The sequence below is a fragment of the Dipodomys ordii genome, unplaced genomic scaffold, assembly GCF_000151885.1.
Source record: "Dipodomys ordii isolate 6190 unplaced genomic scaffold, Dord_2.0 Scaffold34, whole genome shotgun sequence".
Classification (NCBI taxonomy): Eukaryota; Metazoa; Chordata; class Mammalia; order Rodentia; family Heteromyidae; genus Dipodomys; species Dipodomys ordii.
Window position 1 is genome coordinate 2,544,875 of NW_012267250.1, and position 25,310 is coordinate 2,570,184.

Here is a 25,310-nt window from a genome sequence, read left to right on the forward strand (position 1 = left end):
AAGTTGCAGAGCTTCTGCATGGCAAAGGACATAGTTAGCAAGATCAATAGAAAGCCCACGGATTGGGAGAAGATCTTCACTAGCCATACAACAGACCAGGGTCTCATATCTAAAATATACCTGAAACTCAAAAAATTAAATTCCCCAACAACAAATCCTCAAAGAAACAACTGCCCAATAAATAAGTGGGGTAAAGACTTAAAGAGAAACTTCTCTGAAGAGGGAAGAAGGATGGCCAATAGACACATGAAGAAATGCGCAACCTCTCTAGCCATAAAAGAAATGCAAATCAAAACAACATTGAGATTCCACCTCACCCCAGTTAGAATGGCTATAATCAAGAACTCTAATAACAACAGATGGTGGAGGGGATGTGGCCAAAGGGAACCCTACTGCCTTGTTGGTGGGAATGTACACTTGTTCAACCACTTTGGAAAGTAGTATGGAGGTTCCTCAAAAGACTCAACATAGAGCTCCCCTATGATCCAACAATCCCACTTTTGGGCATTTACCCAAATGATCACAAACAAGACTACACTAAAGTTACCAGCACAGCTATATTCATTGCAGCATTATTTTCCATAGCTAAGATATGGAACCAACTCAGATGTCCCTCAGATGAATGGATCAAGAAAATGTGGTATATATACACAATGGAATTTTATGCCTCCATCAGAAAAAATGACATTGTCCTTTTTGTTAGGAAATGGAAAGACTTGGAAAAAAATTATATTAAGAAAAGTAAGCCAGGCCCATAGAAACATAGGTCCCATGGTTTCCCTTCTCTGCAATAACTAGTATATGTCTGAGACAAGCAGAAAAGGTCAGATAAGTTGATGTTAGGTGAAATGAACCCCAAGATAAGTATTCAAATGCTTTTTTTTCTTTCTTGCGATTGTTTCTAACATATTTATAAGATTATTTCTTTGTTGCTTTGTATGTCCCTCCCCCACAGTATAACCCTGTTTTTTACTGCATTTGATGTTGGTATAATTTGTGGAGGGGAAGGGAAAAAACAAATTGTTTAAATAGGATACAGGTGGACCCATTGCAACAATGTGATGTACAAATCATTATATCGAAAAATGAACTTTACAACTTTGGGTTGGGAGGAGGATTGGTGGGGCGAGTATGGGAAGAGATAGGAAGGGGAAACAAAGGAGGAGGCAACAATGCTTGATAAGAAATGTACTGGTTATCTTGCCCATGTAATTGTAACCCCTCTGTATGGTATTTTCACAATAAATAAACAAACCTGTGATGCTGGAAAATTATTTCTTGAATTTGTGAATTTCTGAGCAAAAAGTTACTAGGAACTTCAGACGCTGGCAGACAGCCTATAAACGATAAAATTGGGATTGAGATTTGTTTTTGCAAAGGGAGCATAATTGAAGATTTCATATGAATTTACAAAACCTTTTTGAAGATTGGGCTCTTTGACCCATATTTCGTACATAGCTCCCTCAGAAGGGCCTCTCTCTTTGTCTCTTAGCCAGTGTCTTTGATTCAAGGTGATATGTAAGTGTCTAAGCATTATGTCTGACCCCAGCAAGGAAGTAGGTATGTTGTTTATGTTGCTGTTTACCTTAGTGATGTCATTTCTATGCTACACAGAAATGTAAACCTTGGTTTGTACTGATTGGAGTTTCTTCAGGGAAGCTGCCTGTTTGTCTCTATGTATCTCCACCTGGACACCCAGTTAGATGGTGAGATACAGTTTGTGCTCATTCCTCAGAGCTAGGCCATGCTTGGTAGGATGATGGGAGGTCACACTTAAAACTGGATTCATTTCTAGACCTTGACTGGTTTTGGTTTGTTCCTATAAATTTTTCTGACCATTAACTCAAACACAGTTGGCTTTTGCTCTATATCAACTGTTACAGTAACTACTTCAGTAAATGTGGCGTGTGTTTCTCTGGAATTTCTTTCCCTCACATCTTCTTCAGCTACCACATTTTAGTTAACTAATGTTGCTAACTGTCTTCTCCAACGGGGGAACCTGTCCCCCTAAAGATGAAAAGCCAATTTCAGAGGCAAGTTGAGAAGCTGCTAAAGTCCCAGTACAGTCAGTACATTAGCTTTAATGTTTGTGTTTTTGTTGTTTTTCTTTATACTGTATCCTAGTCTCTCAGAGTAAGGAACTGATTTACCTAAGAGAATACTCACTAGCTATCACTCCTGGCAGCTATGATGAAGGGCTGGAAGAATATTCCTTTCCTGTTTTTCTTTTTGAGATTAGAAAAAGAGTTTGGCAAGGCAATCAGGGCAAAGGCCCCTTTCATAGAGGTTCTGGATCCCTTACCAAGGCCTTGGGCAGTTCCATGTGCAGGTTCCTGGTATCAGATTACCATAGTCTTAAGCAGTTGTGAATGCAGGCCCTTGGGCAACATAGCATGGCTTATTACCCCTGGAAGACTTGCATTCGAATAAGAGGACCTAGAGGTATATTCCAAATAGGCATCTGGTCTTAAGGGCTGGATGACATATGGAGATCTTCATGCCTCTAATTGGATCTGGAGCCTGCTATGACTCACAGGCTGTCCAATGATCTTGAGAGTTGTATAGCTCTCTCCTAGAGCCACCTTTTTACCCCTGCTACTACCCAGGTAGTGCCCTTTCTTGGAAACCCTCGTGTCTAGCTGGAGCCCTGCTTACCTTCTTCTTCTGCAAATCTTTGTTGTCTTAGTTCTTCCTCTGTGGACTCATTTTCTGAAACTATCAAGACAAAGGAGTCAATCTAGATGTCGAAATTTTCCAGTATCAATCGTTTGTGGAGAAAGTAAGAATACAATGAAGTAATGGGCAAATCAGAGCATTCGGGAGAGTAATAGAGAGTTGTTTTCCCTCATGAAGAGCTAGACAGCTGTCTGCAGGAGGCCTGGTAGGTGACAAGATCAGTAGGTGGGAGGGACTTCCATTCCCCAAAGCTAGGACTTCACTTGGGCCTTTTTGGTATCTTCTGAGAGATAACAGAAGTTTCGGAGATTTTTTTACCCAGTGGAAGAATGGAATGGAGGATTCAGTTCAACTGGCTTATTGAAAGTTAGACATTAAAAGAAGAAAACACAAAAACTGTACTTTGGATTTTGTATTTTCCTTAAACCAAACTCTTCTTTGCATGAATGTGCTGTTTGTGAATAAGAATAAGACAGTTTTCAGTGTTTTTAAAAAAATATTCCAATGAAGTATAATTTTAATGGGGAAAATACAATTAAAATTGATCTTATGCTCTTGTTTGTCTATATTATTCATGTTTGATTGCACCCTATTTTCCCCTGAGAAGAAATAACTGAAGTATAATACTAGAGTTGAGGTAGAACTGTCATAAATGAAGCTTTTCGGCTGCTGTTTACATGTCACATGTCTCTGGAGTGGCAGTGAATTTCAGCACTGCCTCTCAGTGCTGTTCTGGACAATCAGTCAATCAAATTTACCTTAAGATGGAACCTTGCCCTGCTCTTTACCTGTTCATCTTTGAAGGGCTGGGCTATGGAATCTTTACTGAATGCTGTGAGTTTAATCTCTTCCTTCCTCTGCCCTGGTTCTTTTACCTTCTCTTACTCCAGTGTGCTTTTCTGGAGAGTGAGACACCTGTAGAAAACACATGGGAGTCTGGGTGTTGCTATGCTGGATTTTTAGGAATGGAGGGTACCTTTTTCTACATGCAGCCTGTCCCCACAACATTTTGTCATTGGGTTCGTCTCCCAGGTCTTAAACTCAAGGTCTTATTCTCTCACTTAGCTTTTTCCTCTCATGGCTGGTGCTGTACCACTTGAGACACACTCCTAGTCCAGCTTTTTCCCAGTTAATTGGATAGTCTCATAGACTTTTGTGCCCAGGCTGACTTTGAACCTTGATTCTCAGAGCTTAGCTTCTTGAATAGCTAGGATTACATGTGTGAGCCACTGGTGCCGTGGCTGCCTCACCTTTTGTTCAGTCCGAATGAAAGGTTTACTGTCACAGCTTATGAGTACAACTTAGGAAATCTTTTTCCTAGACATTCTACTGTGCATGGTATGCACAGTTGGCTTACTTATTCATTAGTCCCAGAAAGAACATGTATCTTCATGGAAGTTGTCTACTTTGAAAGCTGCAGCTTTTCCTGTGCTAAGATGCCATTTAGGGAAGATCACCAGAGTGCTCTAGCTGCCTTTGCCCTTATCTGTAGAGTCCAGCCAGGCCTATTTTTGCTTCCTGTCCTCAAGCCACTTCTTCTCTGTCACAGAGGGAAGGAATGTTGTATTTTAATACCCTTTACTCCAGGTAGAAGTTGAAGCAATTCAAGCTAGAAAATAGTGAGTGTATCACTGATGATTTGAAATTGAAAAGGATATTTTATGGGTATATTCGTGATCAAGTCACATTCAGCACTATACTCTGAGGGTGTTCAGTAGACTTGATTTGGAACCCTTTGCCACTTTCCCAGGTGTAACTTTAGACCAGTATTTGACCTTGGACAAGAATAATCTCTAAGCTCAGTCTCTGTATCTGATTAAGTTGGAGTTTTTAACCTACCTCTTACCAGTGTGTTGTAGGGTTCAGTGCAAAGGAATTTTATGGTCTACAAGCAGTTATTGTCATTGAGACTTAATTTATTTACCAGTGAAGTTACAGGAAGATCTTTTTAGTTACATATTGTCTTTACAAGTAGATATGGTCAGTGGCAAACTGGAATCTTCATTGTTTGAACTGTGTTCCTATTTTGAACCTCCAACTTTTTGAAAGTACTTATGAGAGAAATGAAGTATTCATGAAAGTTTGACATGTGGCTGGAAGGTGGCATTTCTTGGGCTCCTCAGTGGCTGATGTTAATTTGCCTGTCTGTGCCTGTGACTGTTTCAGAGGGACACTATGTTCTACAGAGGTAGGACATGTAGTGTGATAGAACTAATTAACATGTCAGAACATTAAGTCCTGGAAAACATAAGGGATTCTTTTTTAAAAATTCTCCTTTGAGTAGTGGGCCTGGTTTATAAATTAGAGTCACTCGATTATTTTGGCCCAGAATTGTAGATCCCAAACAATGGGACACTTTCCCTTTAACTGACTCATGGGCAGGGACAGCATAACATGTTTGGTACCCAATCACTTGGCATTGTTTCTGTGAACTTTTCTTTTTTATTTATAAATATCTTGGCTTCACCTACTACCTTCAGACACCCTGTTGCTGCTTTGAGTCTACTATTACCATCAGCTCTGGAGAGCAAAGCAGCCTTCATATAGGAGTTGGACGATCAAGTGACTTACTGCATTAATGACTTAGTCTCAGTTTCTATCACATACAAATTAAGTTATTATCTTTGTGTTTTTGTACAAAAAGGAAGCCAAACTCCCTCTAGCATTCTTTATTCTGGTTTTTCTGCCTTCCTCCATTTTAGGCTTAGCAGTGTTTGCTTCCTGGATTATAGGAAGGCCCTTGGCTTTCTACCATAAATAACTTCTCTGTTCCACAGTCCCTGAGAACTTGCAGGTTGACCTCAAACAAACGACTCATCAGGGAAAACAACTTAGATGTGGTAATATCTACCTGAAATAATATCTACTCTGCAGCTGACTGCTACTTGCTTCTTTCTCCCCACAGCATTTTATTTTATCCATACAGGGATTCTTAGATTCCCAGATAGATCTTGGGACAAGAATGATCTCTGAATGACCTTGCCAGCAACCATGATTAGTGTATAGTATTCAGAGTCAGGCTGTTAAAGCACTGCAGAGTTTAGGTTGTATGTAATATACTACTATATGTTTATTTTTTTCATAATGATAACATTTCCCCTTTTTTTGTAGTACCACAAATCACATGCATGCATTGTGTGCTTAAATATCCACATACATATGTTGGCAGACATACCGTATTTAGTTGAGGAAATCTTTTGTGAGCTAAAATGAGGAAGCATTGTTCAGTGGTTAGTACAAGTCTGTTGATCATACAGTTTTGTATGAAATCTGTGTTAGTACTTGGCTTCCTCTTGATTGCATTGTGTTAGAAATGACCATGTAAACATCTCATGTGCTTTCTGACTTTTGTATAGTAAATTAGCAGCTGATTATCTAACTGGGGATGTACTTGTAGGCTCAGTATTTTATTGGTATTAGATATGTACTCAGCTTTGCCTAACAGCAGCGTACTCTGAACCCAGGGAAGCCAGAAATAAGTCAGGAAGTAGAGAGAAAGTTCTCTTCCTTCCCTGTGGATACAGTAACAAGAAAAGAATCCTAACTACCTTGGTTTTAGTTTTGCTTTTCTGTCAGCAACTCATTATAAGAAGAATGTGCTTTAATTTACTTATTTTCTTCTAGATTAGAAGAAGATTGATGAAGAAAAGTAATAACATGGGTCAGGTAAGTGGATTTTCCATTTATGTCTAGTTTATATTTTCTGTGTATTACCAGTGAGATGATCTAAACAAACAGTTGTTTCTGTTCTTACAATGTAAGAAATGTTTAGGCCAGGTGTTGGTGACTCAAGCCTGTAATACCAGCTGCTTAGGAGGCTGAGGGCTGAGTAATGCAGTTCAGAGCCAGACAGGAAGTCCTTGAGGCTCTTATGTCCAGTTGACCAACCACCAGAATGCAGTATATGGAGCTGCACTTTCATGTGGTAGAATGCTATCCTTGAGTACAAAAGTTCAGGGACCATTTTTCTTAATCAGTTGATCACATGACCCACAGCATCTAGAGCTAATACTGATTAAGTTTACTTTCTAAACATTACTTAAAACAAACTTTGAATATTATCCTATGAATACAATACTTGGTAATGCTTTGAATTTGAGATCATATCCTATTTCCTTTTTATTGAGCTGTGTGCTTCATCTTTGGGTTTACAAATTATATGTTGGTATCATGAGGAAGTGATATTGCTTTGAAGCTTTAATTGAATGCTTTTGAATTAGGAGAATCTTATATTTAAAAAATGATGGTAGTGTGACAGCTGCTTTTTGTGACTGTATTTGATTATTTACAGATGTAATGTAACTTCATACACATAAAATAAAGAATGATTGAATGGCTTGATATACCTAGGTTCTGAAGAAATACCTAGTGATGATTCCACTGAGTGACATTGATCAAGATGCATTGTATTCATAAACTGCTTTGTTGAACTGCAGCTCTTTTGTACAACTACTTAGAGATAATAAAAAAATATACTTAAAAGAATTCTTTGGGGCTGGGAAGGTGGCTCAGTGGTAGAGCGCTTGCCTTGCATGCATGAGGCCCTGGGTTCAATTCCTCAGCACCACATAAGCAGAAAATAAAAAAATAAAAAGGAAGTGGTGCAATGGCTCAAGTGGTAGAGCGCTTGAGCTGAAGAGCTGAGGGACAGCGCCTAGGCCCAGAGTTCAGGCCCCATGACCAGACTCCCCCCCCCCCAAAAAAAAAGAATTCTTTGTAGAATTAAGTTTCTTAGTTTGTTCAGGCTCGCAGTTATTTTACTTTCTATGTAGACATCCCTGTGTTCTTTTAATTTTGCTGTCCAACAGTGGCTTTAAGGAGTTCATGATTCTCTTGAAGTGAGGTAGTAGAACAGCGTTCCTTTCCTTTTTTGTTTCTTTTCTCTTTTTTGATGTATATGAGATGGAACCTAGGGCCTAGTTCATACTAGGAAAGTATTGCACTTCTGAGCTACCTCCTCAGTGCTTAGTTTTCACCCATACTCAATGATGCAAACCTTATGGGAGCCTGAAAAGGGTTAAGAGCCCACTTATGGGCGTGTGTGTGTGTGTGTGTGTGTGTGTGTGTGTGTGTGTGTAAGAGAGAGAAAAAGAGAAGAGAGGAAGAAGGAAGGAAGAGGGAGAGAGGAGAGAGATGAATACTGACTAAATGAAACATGATCAGAATAAAAATCAGTGTTTTTCTAGATAACATAGATTCCATATTTGTTTAAATGTAAATACAAATATAGATGGGAAATGGGAGAATGGTGGAAGGAGTGACACTAATTAAGATTCATTGTAAATTGACATGTTGAACTAAAAGTTTGTACAACTAGTTAAAGATAGTAAAATATATTTAAAAATTATAGATAGATTCTTTGTTCTTTATCATATGTAAAATGCTATTTTCCTTATATGACACATACCCATACCTATTTACTCATATATGCATAGGATGCATATGTGCACATAAATATACACATATATATGTATGTATGTATGCATTTAAATATTACTTTATGAGGTTAATATCTTGGCAGAGAGATGAATATCTTCTTATAAGATAGCTTGTAAAGAGAGTAACTCAGTAGGTGGCCTTGTTTTCAGTTGAAGTACTGTACGTAATTTGTGATAATTATTTGTTGGCCATTAAAGTTAGTTGATAAATACTTGAAAGGAGAAACTTTTAATGAAAACTTTTAATTAAGAAAAGTGGGCATTCATATGTAATTAAGGACAATGGAAATTAAAAGGCTAAAAAGAGAAAGAAAAAATGAGAGGTGGGAAGTGGTGGAAAGCACAATGTAAACTTTTGTTTCCAAATTAATTAAGACATATATTTTTATCTCTATTGAGCTCTACTGAACTTGTAAGGCCCTTTTAGCTTTCACATTTTACGATTCCATTTTGAAGTTTTGCTTACATTGCTCCTTTGTTCTAGGCACACCATTGAGTATCTGGTTGGGCAACTTATGGAATACAAGACAAGACCCTGCCTCAGGAAGCGTACATGAGAATAATTTTAAAGAACCCTATTGATAGATGCACAACAGTAGCTGTCAGAGGTACGTAATAACTTAGAGCTTGGACTGAAGCTGGTGTGGCCTACTTGATTGGACTCAGTATGGCTGTTTTGTGTGATTAGAAACTGTACTTAGGCCTGTTCTTGAAATGTGATGGTGGTGGGGTGGGATGTCGTTTCTCACTCCGGGAATAATTTAGCCAAGTAATTGAAGGACAACAAAGAAGCTGGAGATTATATTTGATTCTGGCCATATGAAAGGGCTAAGAAACTTTTAGCCAAAGACCTCATTGCCTTCTTTCCTGGGAGTAGAGCATTTCATGTAGAAGCTCATCAAATGTGTGCCCTTTGAAAGAGCTGATATTATTGGCTTTTTTCTTACTATTGAGCATCATTCAGGCTGTTTCTGATTGGACAATGACTATACTGATTCCTAGTTAATCATATACTTTGACTGGTATCCTAGATCTGTTTTACCAAGTGAAATAGCTTTCAATTTTATCTTCTTCGCATTATTTATCGTCAGAGTTAGCCTTACCAGTGTTTCGTGTCCTATGGCCTTTAGTGGATGCCTAGCTTTTCATGCCCCAGCTCTTCATGCCATGCTATATATCAACTTTGTCCCTTAGGTGTTTTTTTTCCTCCTTCTCTAATAACGAAGAACACTGTATGTTCCCTGTGCTAAATACATTTGCATCTTTTACACCATGGTGAAACATTAACCAAGTCCCTTTTTGTGCATGAGGAGATTGAGGTTCCATATGATTATATATCTGGCCTACTATTTCCCAGACAGAAAGGTAGAGAAAGAGGATACAACGTAAGTTAACAATTGAACACTTTTTGAATAAATTTGATAAAGTTGACTCATTTAAAGGAAATATGTCATTTTTTCATTTTTATATAGGATTTTTAAGACTTGGGACATTATTTGTATTACATTAAAATGAATTATGTATATTTTCATGGGCTTTATATATTTACTGTTTTCTGTCTTCATTAATATTAGAAAGAAACCATGGTAGATGCAAAGAATAGATAAGAAGTAGCTCATTTCCTTGGAATCTTTTTCTTCCAAAATATTTAGAGGAACGATATTTATTAACACATTTACTTACAAATTCCCTCAGTCTGAAAATCAGTTGTTTAGAGAAATTTTCAAAAACATGATCATTGTCCTGATATTTGCACATCCTGTTGCTTTTCCCTTCTGTTGGAGTGAGTGGATGGAAGCAAGCTGACTTTGGGATCTGTTTCAGGTTTGAGGCTGGCTGAGGAATAGGTAGACCTGAAGTGAAGAATATGTGAACAATATCTACCCATAAGCTCTTCACAGACTCACATCTGTCAAACTTGTTCTCCTGTAAAAGGAAGTACAGATTTCTAAATCTTATCATGTAGACTAACAGAATCATCTCCCTCCTGTTGATTTATAGCAGTTATTTTTCTTTTGCTTTTTTGCTACTTTATCAGTTCTGTAGCCAACTCTGGCATTATTGCTCTCAGGACCAAAAAATTTGATGAAAGGCTTTATCTTTTCTTTTCTTTTCTTTTCTTTTGGGGGGGGTCCGGTCGTGGGGTCTGAACTTTGGGTTTGAGCGCTGTCCCTCAGCTCTTCAGCTCATGGCTAGCACTCTACCACTTGAGCCACAGCATCACTTCCAGCTTTTTTTTCTGCTTATGTGGTGCTGAGGAATCAGACCCAGGGCCTCAAGCATGCAAGGCAAGCGCTCTACTATTGAGCCACCTTCCCAGCCCCTATATTATCTTTTCTTTAAAGCTAATATTGGTTTACTGTTAACTATGTGCCATTTGTTTATGCACTAAGGTCTTGACTTGCATGTTCTTTAGCAAAAACAATGCTATTCATAAACCTTCACTGTCTTCCTGAGTTCAGTAGCTTTTGGCTATACTTTTCTGTCTAGGTCCTCCTTTAGACACTGCAGGCAGTAAACAAAATTGACAAGAATTAAACAGACACAGGGCAACCAAAACTTGCACTGTGGGGTTATGATAAGCTATATAAATAAGAGATGTGTGCAAAATAATAATCAGGTTTCTGGAAATAGAAAGGAAGGAGAGAGGGAGAAGAGAATTGGGAATATAAACCTGAGTGGTGTGTGGTGTGTGTGCTTGTTTGTATGTGTATGAGAGTATACATGTGTACACACACACACACTCTTAGTATATAGTAAGGATGGCCTCAGTGAGATCACCAGTATAAGGGCAGGAAGGAAGAAAAAACCCTGATCTTTCTGGGTCAGAACATCCTACAAAAGAAGATTGTATGTGCAGAGGTCCTCATTCTTTTCCTTAGTTTTTCCAGAAACTCTAGCAAAGCTCTGTCCAAAGCTACACTTAGGACAAACTGGTTCCAAGATTTGTTATAATCAAAGCCTGCACTGATTGCTCAGGCTACTCTAAAAGGATATTTTTTTTCATTTTATGAAGGTTTTTAGCACCTAGTTATGCATCATGATGTGATATTTAACCATTTTTACTCATAAGCAAATATGATAGGTGATAGATAAGTATATTAGTTTTTTGCACTCAAATAATGAAGCCTCAAGATTATAACCTCTTTCTCCATAACTAAAGGCTAAACGTAACCTTTGAGGACTAAAATTTCTACTTTTTTCTCTTTAAAGTTACATTTCTTTTCCCTTAAATTCTCTATTCATATTTTATATGTGGAATCTAAAAAGACTAATTTTGGAGCCACCAGCATGGTTAGAATACATGACAACAACAGAGATATAAGATTGTGTTTGCGGATCAAGAGAGTGTGGTATATATGTACAATGGAATTCTGTGCCTCCATCAGAAAGAATGACACCACCCCATTTGTTAGGAAATGGAAGGGCTTGGAAAAAATTATACTAAGTGAAGTAAGCCAGGCCCAAAGAAACATAGATTCCATGGTTTCCCTTATTTGCAATAACTAGTATATATCTAGGACAAACAGAGAGGGTCAAAAGCTATGTACATATGACCATATAAGATGATGTTAAGTGAAATGAACCCCAAGATATATACTCAGATGTTTTTATCTTTCTTGCTATTATTTTTAATGTACTTAGAATGTACTATGTGATTTTTTTTGATTCTCTTGTATGTTTTTCTCCCGCGGTATAACCCCTGTTTTCACTGTATTTGATTCCGGTGTCCTGCATCTTGTATATACATTTTTCTAATTTGGGGAGGAAATAACAAAATGCTGAAAAACAAGGATAGAGGATGACCCATTGTAACAATGAGATGTACAAGACACTATGTTGAAAAGAAACTTTACAACTTGGAGGGGGCGGGGATGGAGGAGTTGGGGAGGTGGGGAGGGAAGGGACGGTAGGGGAAAAACAAAGGAGGGGGTAACAATACTGGATAGGAAATGTACCATTACCTTACTCATGCAACTGTAACCACTCTGTACAGTATTTTTACAATAAAATATATATTAAAATATTTTAAAAAAGACTGTATTCCCCTGTTCAAGTAAGAGGCACTTCCTCTAACCAGAGGCTAAATAAGTAGATAATGAAACCTGAACACTTTCTTGGTGGGTCCCAACTGAGCACCTCTTCACTATTCTTCTCCCTAAAGGCAGGACATAGAGATACTGCTGCTGTTATTCTGCGTCATCTGGCTTCATGTGCATGTATTTGGGGTGAATTGAGTCCATATATGCTTCTTTACTTTCTTGGCCAGAATGAAGGGAAAATATCTTAAAATTCTTTTGAGATAAAATAATTGTCAATGAAAATGCTGTTTATGGTATTATGACTTGGATATTAACTACTTATGTGACCCTCAAACTCATCCTTTGAACTTATTGAAATGCTTTGCTTGGAGGGGGAGGGAAAGTGGGAGAAAAATTAGGGGAGGGGTAACAAGTTTGACAAGAATTGTACTCATTATCTTGCTTATGTAACTGTAACCCTTCTGTAAATCGCCTTGACAAAAAAAATACTTTACTTACGTACTGCATTCTGTATTAGTAAGAACTAGTTTAATATGAATCATGTAGTGTTATTTTTCCCTTAAAGCCAGTTTCTGAGGATGACTAAAATGTTAGTGTGAAAGTTAGTCTAGGTAAAATCATTTTCCTTTGTATAGACCACTGAATGTTTTCTGTGTAAGAAAAGGGTTAAGTAAGCATGATACTATAATTAATTGATTCAAGTGACATTCACAGGAAGCACTCTCATCCCAAAGATATTTGCATATTTTGAACGAATTTTAAATGCTAGGAATAAAAACAAGCATTTGCTAATCATTATGTTCTCTGACCTTTTGCAGTGGTGCCATACAACCACAGTTTGTGTTTTCTTTTGCTCATAAGTTTTGCTTAAATTTACTTTTTTTGTTTGTTTACCAGATCCTCATCTTTATTGCCCTTCATTCATTGTTAATGTTAGCATTCCTCTGGGTGTTGTACATTCTGTGGGTTTATAATGACGTGTAGAACTGGGTTTGGCAGGAACTTGGGGAGATAAGGAGGAGCCTCAAGAAAGCAGGAAGTGCTACAAGATAGGAAAGTTAGAAGAGTTTGTGTATTCTCAGTGGTAAGAAAAGTGAAGCAACAGCAGAACACCACTGGCACATGTTGCCGGTCAGTCATGTGAAATGACAACACTCCACACAGGCTGATTTTGAAATGAGTGCTACAGTGGGGAGGGCAGAGTGCAGAGGGCAGAGGGATGGAAGGATTTCTATCACAGTTGAGGTGCCTAAGAGTGCAGCCTGGTCCATCCTATCTTTTCCTGTTGAGGCATGTGCTACATACAGTTTCTGACCAGCCTTCAGATTTACTGTGCACGGGAACCCTGGGCCTGAGCATGGTGGGCATAGGATGTGTTGTCAGATAAGGTTCCCTAATCTCTTCTGCTGTGGACAAGATCATATTTTTTTAAAAAAAGGAATATAAGTAAAAGCTCTGTGATACAGCAGGATAATTCTAGGTGATAATACATTATTGTCCTGTAAATTGCTGAGAGTTCATTTTAATTTTCTTACAACAAAATAAGTGTGCAAGGTAATGCATATGTTAATTGGCTCATTGTAGCCCTTTACAGAGTATGCTTAGGTATTTCAAAGCAGCATTAAAGATAAAGATAAAGATAGACTATATTTTTCAATTAAAATATAATTGTTGATTAAAAATAACTGAAGATGAAAAGGAAGATGTGTGCTATTTCCCAATGAGCTAATTATTAACAAGGCTATATGGAGAAAGTTACTAATTTTTTATTTCTTAAAAATACAGTGTCTTTCAAAAGGAGTAACTGAATTTGTTATATTTGCTTTTTACTTTTTATTCATCAATATTAAATAAATGTTTTATGTTTTGAGGGAAAATAAATGATTAACTTTTTCTACGCAGGGTCTTAAATGTATATTTTCTGGCATGCAGCAATATCTCCAGCTTGTTTTTTGAGACAGTCTCTCAGTAACTTTTGGCCTATGTTGGCTTTGAACAGCAATCTTCCCTCCTGTCTCTACCTCTCAAGTAGCTGACAGTGTAGGCATTCTCCACTATGCCCAGACTTTTTAATATATAAAGCTATCATAAATATTTTAAAAAATAAAGAAAAATGTAGTCCTTCAAATTTATGTATGCATTGGTTATTACTAGGGCTCCTGGTTTTTTCCTATAGATTCAGTTTTACATCTGGTTATCATTTTTGTTCTTTTAACATTTCTTGCAGTGGGTGGGTGTTTATTGGTAAATGGTTCTCTCGATTTTCATTTGTTTGAAAATAGTTTTTCCCCCATCTCACTTTTGAGAGATAATTTTTGTTGTTTATAGAATTTTAACTCACTTCATCCATGTCTTCCTTCCTTTTTTCCTTTAAAAATGTTTCTTATTGTTTTCTGGCCTCTTGTTTCTAGTTAAATATCTTCCATCATTCCTATTATTGTTTTCACCCATATAAGATGGTCTTTAGTTATTTTAAAGATTTTGATTGTTATCTTTAGATTCAATTTTAGGTGAGGTTTTCTTGTGGTTAACTGAATTTCATGCTTTTGGGATATTACTGTTTTGGCTTGATTATGATTAGGGTTTTTACATATAAATTTCTTCCACCCATACTATTTTTTTAAACTATGGATTATAAGTTCTTAAAACTCTTAAAATTTTTTTCCCTGCACTTCTTTATATTAGCATGCAGATTATACATCTGGAATCTAGGTCCAAAATGTTCCCAAAGCCCAGCTTCTTCTTTTCCTTTACTTTCTTCCTTTCTTTCTTTCTTTCTTCCTTTCCTTCTTTCTTTCTTTCTTTCCTTCTTTCCTTCTTTCCTTCTTTCTTTCTTTCTTTCTTTCTTTCTTTCTTTCTTTCTTTCTTTCTTTCTTTCTTTCTCTCTTTCTTTCTTTCTTTTTGTCAATTCTATAGCTTCAATTAGTGGCATCAAGCTTGCTAGGCTTGCTTGCGCATGGCTGGCACTCTACCATTTAAGCCATACCTCTAGTCAAGCTTTTTGCTGGCTAATTTGGAGACTCAAGACTAAAGAACAATTAGGCCAACTTTATTATGTCATGTCCCACGAAAAGTGAGAATTTCAGTTAGAAACTGAAATTAATGGCCTCAACATTGGTACTATTTGGGTTTTGTCTGCAGATGCTCATCATGATATATCATAATGGGTAGTAATGGGTGACCATTTAAAGAGGTCAGAAATCTGTTTTTTAAAACTCAGGAAAACTATGTTAGATAATAGCATTGCTTTGTTCTACCTCAGGGTTCTTGTTGCCAACTGCATGGCCATGGTACGTTCAGACTTGTTAATTAGGCTGCAGTATCTTTCTCTTTAGAATTTTAGTATGCTGTGGTTTCCTGTGGAGGTTAAGGGCTGGTAAACTATAACCTGCTGTGCCCAATCTGACCTAAAGATCTGCTTTGGTTGCTTTTATTATAACACAGTCGTATCCATGCCTTTGATTGTTCTCTTTGCTCTTTTCACACTCTCTTGGCAGAGTTGAATATTTGCAAAAGGCATACATACCATATGACTTGCAAAACTTAAAATATTGGCTGTCTAGTCTTTTACAGCTAACACTTACCTACCACTAGCCTTAACCCATAGCCAGTGTTGTTTCTCTCTTCTTTCTTCCACTGCTCTCTCCTCTTATCATTCACTGCCAGTCTTCTTCTTGTCATCTTCATTGTCTAGTTGTTTTCTTCTCGCTTGTCCTGTTAATTCCTGTTCATGCTAATAATTACTGGGGCTGACAGGCCCTTTCTGTCACATCACAGAGCATCTTTGCTTGCTAGTTTTTATTTTGGCCCTGATCCACTTAAAGTTCGGTCTCAAAAGGGTTTCCTGTTGTTACTATCTTTTTTCCTTCAAAAGGGCCCAGAAGAGAAAAGTACAAATTTTGGCTGTGTTGGAGGAATTGTGTTCTAAGTTGAGCTGTTCCGCCTAAGAAGTAGGTTGTGGTTGGGCTTCTCAACCTCAGGCCCTTTGAAAATGGGGGCTCCTTTCCTGCATCAGGGTTGATGGGCATGAGCATGTAGCTATTGTTTGCTCCTTTCCGTGCAGCCGAGTGCTGCAGCCCTTTCCTTTACCTTCACTCATCTATAGACTTGTGATGAAGTGACTTGTACTTCAAAAAAAAAAAGTAGGACTTGTTTTTTATTTTTATTTTTTGCTGGGATAACAATAGTAAGGAAATTGTTCTTACTAAATACAGTTTGAGTAGAAAGCCATGAAGTTCAAATTGTCTGAATGAAAGTATCTACACTAAAAAAAAAATCCCTATTACTGAATGAAAGCTATTTCAAATATATTTTTAAAACTAGAAACACTGCATTTTGAGGGTGACAGGAGAGATTGAATGATAAATATAGAAATTATAGTCATAATTTCTGGATAACTGAGTTGTGGAAAGTGTTTTTGTTATTACTCTTTCTGTGGAAGAAGTACAATGTGGGGCCGTAGAAGTACAGGTTTTGCCAGGCTAAACATAACATGCTTTTCCCTGTTTTGTGCAATTAATGAAACAGTAACAGAATTTTAGGATACTTCTGTAATAAATGATACCTGGGTACATTTTCTTTATAAGGAAGGGAGGCAGAATTTTGGGGTCACTCACTCATAGACAAGGAAGTAAAGAACTCCTTGATATCTAGAAGGCACTAGACATAGTGAGTAAGAGGAGCAAGTTTTTCCATGTCTCCATGTGCAGACAGATCGCAGGACTGGGTTTATTGTGTTCTCATATCCCTTTGGAAATTTGCTTTTCTTTGCTGTGAAAGAAATATTTAGCCTTTTCTACAGAGACCTAGTTGGGCATTAAAAAATCATGTTAGAGTTTGGAGAGGCCACCAGGTAGAAATTAAGATATCAAAAGCTTGAGGAGGATGGCAACCCAATGGTTTTCTGGTGTTTTGTGCTGAAGTGAGGCCACTTTCCCTCTCACACTATGGGAGGGAGCAGCCTGCAGTAACACCTGTGGACAATCCAAGCCTTCACCACTACTCATGGCTGGTACCATTTATTCCTTGTCAGGAGAAGGCTAGAGTGACAGGCTAAGGAACTCATCCAAATGAGAGCTTGAAGCCTGGGGAGGCTTCCTACTCAGACTTAGTTGAATGATTAATGAATGTATATTCTGCTGTGTTGGTGCATTATTGGGCCAGTTTTCTCATCAACTCTATCTCAGCTTCTCATCTCTAAAACTAGATAGTAATAGTAATATTCTCCATAATGCTTTTCTCCAGATTAAGCGAATAAGTCAGGTGAAACATTTAGAAGTACATGTAGCATGTGAAAAAAATAGCATGTACTGTTTTTGCCTTTAGAAATGCGTGCGGTACTTAGTAATGTGGGTCAAAGCATTAAGATGTATTTGAGATGTTCAAGGGTTAAGTGATAGCCAAGCTTAATAAGAAAATACCTGTAGAGGTTTAAGTTCATGGTAGAAAATAGGTCTTTATTTATCTTTGCTTCATTTTAAACATATATGTATTCCTTGTACTAAGAAAAGGATTGAGAAGGAAAATGTTCAGTGAAAGGCTATTGTTTTTTATTTTTTTATTGCTGGTCCTGAGGCTTGAACTCAGAGCCTGGGCTCAGAGCCTCTTTATGCTCAAGGCAGGCACTCTACCACTTAAGCCAGAGTGCCCCTTTCAGCTTTTTCTGAGTAGTTTATTGGAGATAAGAGTCTCATGGACTTTCCTGCCTGATGTGGCTTCAAACTGAGATATTCAGATCTCAGCCTCCTGAGTAGCTAGGATTATAGGTATAAGCCATTAGCGCCTGGCTTGAAAGATTACTTTTAACCACTTAATTGCTTTAATGCTGCTGGTAGTTTCACCACTCTAGTTCTACGGTGAATATGACCTGGGGGTGTTATAACCCTTTTGAATAATTCCCACTGCTGTCTCACTAGCAGTGCCACCAGACAGGAAAACAAGTTGTTGTTTTTTAAATACAACTTTCTAGGAGAAAAAAGTTCTAGTCTGAATACTTAAAATCCTCACCCTTTTCCCCAATACATAGTAGAAATAATTCTCTCTGCAGTGATTGCTCATTTCTTTGGTGCTTTGTGTGCGTGCGTGTGTGTGTGTGTGTGTGTGTGTGTGTGTGTGTGTGTATGCCAGTCCTAGGACTTGAACTCAGGACCTTGATGCTGCCCTTGATCTTTTTTTGCTCAAGGCTAGCAGCATGTACCATTGTAAGTTAAATCATTCCAGAAGCTACACTTTAAAATACAGAATATTGGAGTTTTTATTATACAATTAATAGGCTGTAGGCTGCCAATTGTTACAAAGGCTTGCAGCATGCACATACATGTAACACAGCTAGGAAACATGCTAAAGAGGAAAGAAATAACAAAAACAATACCAACAAGCCTACTCAGCTCCAATGGAGAGCTGAATTGGGACTCCATGATGACTGGAGACGAGCCAGGAGACAGGACACAGGACATGACCACAGAGACACACATGGCATGGAGTCCAGGGGCTAGGCTGGTCCAGACCTAAATAGCTAGGTGCAGGGGGCAGATCCTCAGGAAATTCCCAGTCCCAGGCACTAGACTGACAGATTCAGTAACCTATCAGCCAAATGCCTGCCCCTGCTTCCAGGGGTCTTGGAATACCCATTACCTGGGAGACAGGTGGTGGGGGGGGTACCTTCCTCCAGCATGAAGACAAGATGCCAAACCCTACCATCCACCATGTGGCCAATATGGTACCAGCCAGACCTGGCCTCCTTTGGCCTCCTTTCTTCAGTACCACTTGAGCCACATCTATACTTCCAGCTTTTTAGTAGTGAATTGGAGATAAGATTCTCCTGCACTTTCCTGCCTGGGCTAACTTTGAACCACAGTCCTCAGATCTTAGCCTTCTGTGTAGCTAGGATTACAAGCATGAGCCTGATGTGGTTACTTATGCTGAAAATCTTAGCAAGCATTATTTGCTTATATTCTGAGGTAGAGGCCTGACACCTACCACATTGCTTTGGTATTGGAGACATCCCCAATACATCTATTTATTGAATGGATGCATTTAGGAATAGAGATATATTAAGCAGTAGAATACACTTGCTTGTACAAGGTTCTGTGCCAGCCCTTGTGATTTTCTCCTCTACTTCATTAAGAAAAGCACATCATTCATAAGGGAGAGTAGCCTATTTTAGGAGCAGCTCAGCTTGCTTAATAAAGTGTTCTGTGCATTGCTTTTGAAAATGGATCAAATATTTAGTAAGAGTGTTTCATATAGTGTTATTTGTTCCCCTTGGCACAGAGCTTAGCTTTTGGAGGTAGGAACTTTAGAGTGCCATCGAAGTTAGTTCCTATCCCCCTCCTCCAGAATATTTAACATCTCTGATACCATTTCTCCTGTCAAAGCAACATTTTTAGATCTCAGTATAAATAGAAGGCCTATGTTGTTCTGTTGAGCAATGCTAGATAGTGGTAGAGTACCAGCTGAGCAAGAAAACCAAGCGACTGTGAGGTCTTGAGTACAAACACTGGTCCCCACGAAGAGGGGGAAAATAAAAAGCAGAATTAGAGAACTCAGAAGTTTCACATCTCCTTCTCTGAAATTAAAACATGGATTCCAGGTACAAAGAATCTGGACAGAGAGAAGTGACCCTTTCCTGTCTACTGAGTGGCAGCCAGCAGGGTCCAGGTTGGAAAGAACTGGAGGGAGGCCCTTGTTGTCAAGCTTGCCTGCTGCTCCCACTCACTTTTAAGAAGTTTGGAGGGCTGGAAGGGAAAAGAGGGCAAGAAAGTGGGTTATCAGTTCCTTCTGGGAACTTGTAAATCATTTCCTGAAAACTCATTGAGATGTGTTCCAGCACCAACAGTAGAAATTATGTTTGTGTTTTTACCCCCCTTAGAATGATATTCTATGCTGTTATTCTATTTCCTTTGCTTCTGGGAACAGAAGAAGCTTCTGAGAACAGAAAAGACAATAATAATTTTCTCTGTGTTTTATGTATAAATGAAGAAAAGATTGCTGTAGTGGAAACTAAGAAATGGCCTTTATGATACATGAAATTCATCAGATACTTTCCTCTCATGACAGGTGATGGAAATGTACCGGAACAGTGGGAGAAGCTGGTAGCTTATAGGAAGCCAAGATGACAAGAGTTTTCCTAAATAATCTGTAAGTAAATTTTTATTAGTCTTTTGGAATTCTTTTAATTACTGAATGATTGTCTTTAAGAGGCCATGGTAAAATAATTGAAAAGTGTGAAAGAGAAAATATTCAAAATTTCTCTTAAAAGTCAATATTCAGACACTTCAGAATGCATACTAACATTTGAGAAATCTTATTTTTCTGTACATCTTTCTTGATAGGGATGTGTCACTTTGAGTTGGGTTCATTGGTTTGGTTGGTATAGCAAAAGTGTTTAAAAAACTAAAAGAAGATTCCTTACACCAGGTGGACATTTAAATGAAACTTGGAATGGCCATGTTCAGGTCTCAGGTATTCCTTGGTTCCTATTTCCCACTCAAATAGCTTTTGCAGGTATGTTTTAGAAATAATATGACTGCACTTGATGAATATGAAGAAGATTAGGTACTTTGTCTAGACCTTCTCCCTATTAATGCTTGTTTATTATCTGACCGTTATTGTGGTTGATTTTGGTTTCATTGTACCAGTGACACTGATAGTACATGTGGTAGCATTGTGGAAAGATCAGGTATTTTTGAGTCAGACATCCCAGAGCTGATGTGCTTTTGTAAACGTTAGCAGTTACTCAAGCTTGCAGAACCTCAGCTGACTCATTTGTGTATTGGATTTGATAATAGTTCTCTTGAAATGAAAATCTAGTCGTAGTACTTTTAGTCTGAAATGGACTATCAGTGGTACATTTTAGAGCTACAAGAAATGTAGATGCTTTCTGTCCTTATGTTTGTATCATGATTTTTAATTTACAAGCCTTTATTCTAACTCAAAAAACTGGCCAGTTCAAGCACCATGGCTTCTGTGAAATATTGCTGATTAACACTATAGGAAGCAAATGTAGAAAAATGCCAGGTCAGCTCTTCCAGTAGGGCTTGTAATGCTCACAGATTTCTGGAGTGTGAATATTCCCATCATAGCTGATTCTATACTACCAATGAGGCGACAAAGGAGAACTAGGAAGTAGCACACTAGCATGCCACTGTATAGTTTTGTGCCAGCAAGACATAGTAATTGCAAATAGCATCAAGAGCTTGGGTATTAGTGAAATAATTGACAAGTGATGAGTATATGGGTACTGAACATTCGTTATCTTTGTTTTAGTATAATTAAAAACTCAATATATATAACCTTTCTTTATATAGTATTGAGGATTAAACCTAGGCAACTGCTCTACCACTTGAGCCATGCCCCCAGCCCTGTATAATTTAACTTTTAACAATAGCTGTGTTTAATAACCACCTTACTAATAATTCCCAGAAATTGATAGTTGGCTCTAGTGGACTGATGTTAGCTGTCTGTAGCACACTGCTAATTGTTGGTTTCCTGTTAAGATATTTTGAAGCTACAGTTTGTCAGTGATCTGTCTCAGCAACTGTGGTGAGTTTGGTTTGGTTGTTAACAGCAAAGTTTGTTTTTGAATCAATACTTGGCATAACCTAAGCTATCATGCCACATGCCTTCTGCAACCAAAGATAAATGCTAAGGCCAATTTAGAATTTAAATCTCTTTTCTTAAAAGTGTGAGTGGAGTTCATTTCAACTAGCCACTGCATGAAGCTTTGCCATTGATTCAAAACTTTAAGCTTTATTTGTACAAGCAGAAAGGGAAATAAAGGAAACAACCTCGTTCATAATAACCTCAAAAAATACCTAGGAATTAACCTAACCAAAGATGTAAAGGAACTATTTAATGAAAACTATAAACGCCTAAAGAAAGAAACCATAGAGGACATCAGGAAATGGAAAGACTTTCCATGTTCTTGGCTAGGCAGAATTAATATAGTGAAAATGGTCATACTGCCAAAATTGATATACAAATGCAATACAGTTCTTATTAAAATCCCAGTGATATACTTACTGAAATAGAGAAAACAATCTAAAAATTCATGTAGAACAACAAAAGACCTGTAATAGCCAAAGCAATTCTAGGCAAAAGAAACAATGCAACAGGGATCATGATACTGTATTTCAAGCTCTACTATAGAGCCATAAGGACAAAGACAGCTTGGTATTGGCATAAAAATAGACTTGAAGACCAATGGAATAGATTAGAAGGTCCAGAAATAAAAACCACATACTTACAGTCAGCTGATATCCGACAAAGGAGCTAAAGACATACAGTGGAAAAAGCATACCATCTTCAACTATTGGTGCTGGGAAAACTGGGTGGCCACATACAGAAAACTAAAAGTGTACCCCAGCCTGTTACCATGCACTAACATCAACTCAAAATGGATTAAAGACCTTGGCATCAAACCTGAAACTCTGAAACTACTGCAGGACAGAGTAGGAGAGACACAAACTTAAAGGCACAGGCAGGAACTTCATGAACAGAGTCCCAGGGTCACAACAAATTGGAGAGAGACTCAACAAATGGGACTACCTTAAAATAAAAAGTTTCTGCACAGCAGAACTAGCAACCAAACTAGAAAGACAGCCAATTGGGAAAATATATTTGCTAGCAATATATCAAACAAGGGCCTAATATCCATTATATACAGGGAACTCAAGAAACTAATCCCTCCCAAATCTAACAAACCAATCATTAAATGGGCAAGGGAGCTAAAGAGAGACTTCTCAGAAGAGGAGATAAAAATGGCAAACACATGAGGAAATGTTCATCATCCCTGGCTGTAAAGGAAATGCAAATAAAAATAACCCTGAGATACAACCTTACCCCAGTCAGAATGGCCAACATCCTAAATTCAGCCAAGGACAAATACTGGATGGGATGCGGAGAAAGAGGAACCCTACTTCACTGCTGGTGGGAATGTACCCTAATACAACCACTTTGGAAAGCAGTCTGGAGGGTCCTCAGAAAGCTAAATATAGATCTTCCCTACCCAGCCACACCACTCGTAGGCATCTATCCTGAGCCACAGGAACCAGGATACAAGGACAGATGCACCTGCATGTTCATTGAAGTACTGTTCACAATAGCCAAGATATGGAAACAACCCAGATGCTACACTACAGATGAATGGATCCAAAAATTGTCATACCTATATACAATGGAATATTATGTAGCTATTAGAAAAGACAAAATAATGGCATTTGCAGGGAAATGGTTGGAACTAGAAAAAAATCATTTTGAGTGAGGTAAGCCAAGAGCAAAGAGACAAACGGCTAATAAGTGGTTGCTAAATCCAAAATGCAAGGAGATGTGATAAAATAAACAGGCTTGAGAAACAAAGGACCTCCACTAAGTTTGTCGTATCATTACTAAAAGACCCCATGTTCTTAAACACATATATGGTATGTATGCGTCCATTTGAGGGAAGTTAGGAAGAGAACACAGAATCAGAGGGAAATGGGAACTGGACACTGATCAAAACAAACTAACCAACTCAAGGGCAGCAATGGGAGGGAGGGAATGAGGGGGAAAGAGGGAACAGCTTACACTGAGCAAAAGGAAAGAAATGTACTTATCACCTGATGTGGAAGAAATAGTTGTCAAAAGCTCATAGAATTCACAAACTTTATAGATCACAATAATGACAATTTGCCTCGTGAAGGTTAAAAAGTGTTTGTGATTTTAAGTATCACTATCTCATAATACTGTGAAATTTATGTAATCAATCACAATAAAAATTATTAAAAAACAAAAAACTTTACTCTTTAATGAAAAGCAAATTTCCCCCAGAGAAGAAAGACCAAACTGAACAGCTTAAATTTCATCTATCTTGAGTAACATTTTCAAGAGTAAAATGGAGAAAAGAAAGAATGCTGAGATACGTATCTGTGTTTATTCTAGAAACAGTTTCTTTAGTCTTTTTTTTTCTAGTTTGTTCTTTAGAAGAGATTGATTGAAGCCTGGAATTGCTAAGTAACAGCTAAGATTATGGTGCTTGTTTTTATTTTAAATTTCACCCACCTAGTTCTCAAAACACTTTATTAAACCTTAAAATGCCTTGGATATTTCTAAACATTCATTTGTGTCAATTTCCTGAATCAGTCTTACATAATCTTTAAATATTCAATTGCCTTATTTCCTCTTAAAACAAAAGGTATTTATAGTCCCTGCCAAATCAGGGGATTATTGCAAAATTAATTCTTGTTCATTTCGTTTGGAAGCTCATGGTTAATATCTGAGTATTTTGCCTGGATTTTGGAAGACTGCCATGAGGCTTAAGTAGTTTGATTGAAGGTATCCTTAGTAACTAAAAACAAACACAGCAGTAAGAATTAATAGAATTATTTTTTTGTCACAGCACCTTTTGACTTACATTTTCATCTTTCGCTAAGGATGAATCTCTTGTTGCTTCTGAACATCCCAAGTCAATAAGAATTTTTTGGAAGTAGAGCTGTGGCTCAAAGTAGTTAAACACTAACTTGAGCAAAAACTAAACTCAGGGATAGTACCCAGGCCCTGAGTTCAAGCCCCCTCCCCTCCAAAAAAAGGATTTCTCTTGTTAGATTGCTGCCAGGACTGCAGCCTTCAGATGGGTACATTTATAGTCTTGCATTCTGTCCTGCCTTCTTCGGAATCATGGGTTTTGAACATGGATTCCAGTGCAAATAAAAGAGTTTAAGGGAATAACATGTTTGACAAGAAATGTACTCACTATCTTACTTATGTAACTATAACCCCTCTGTACATCACCTCAACAATAACATTTTTTTCTTTTTTTATTGTGGAAATACTGTACAGAGGGGTTACAATTACATGGACAAGATAATGAGTACATTTCTTATCAAGCATTGTTGCCTCTTCCTTTGTTTCCCCTTCCCATCCTCCCCCGTCCCCCCAACAATAAAATTTTAAAAAAGTAAAACTACAACAGGAGTCAGTAATCTCTGCATTGTTGGCGTTATTTGCTTCTGCAATATCATTCTGCCTATACTACTATTCCTATATTCCTCTTTTCTCCCCTCAAACAGTACATCTGTATTTCCAGAACAAGCTTACACATTTTTTCTCTCTCTCTCATATATATATACACACCTCTCTCTACCTCCCTTTCCCTCTCTTCTCTCTCTCCCTCTCC

At 37.8% G+C, this 25,310-nt stretch overlaps 1 protein-coding gene across 11 annotated transcripts in view; it reads left to right on the plus strand.

Moving 5' to 3' along the window:
• Nucleotides 1-25,310, plus strand: part of Sgms1 (sphingomyelin synthase 1) — a 248,832-nt gene that overhangs the window by 117,446 nt on the left and 106,076 nt on the right. For 9 of the 11 annotated variants that reach the window (XM_013017174.1, XM_013017180.1, XM_013017178.1 and 6 more), the window contains 3 exons: nucleotides 6,301-6,342; nucleotides 8,599-8,722; nucleotides 20,216-20,296. The gene's annotated coding sequence lies outside the window, so the exon portion shown is untranslated. The remainder of the gene's footprint in view (nucleotides 1-6,300; nucleotides 6,343-8,598; nucleotides 8,723-20,215; nucleotides 20,297-25,310) is intronic. The other 2 variants (XM_013017181.1, XM_013017184.1) reach the window with 1 other exon arrangement.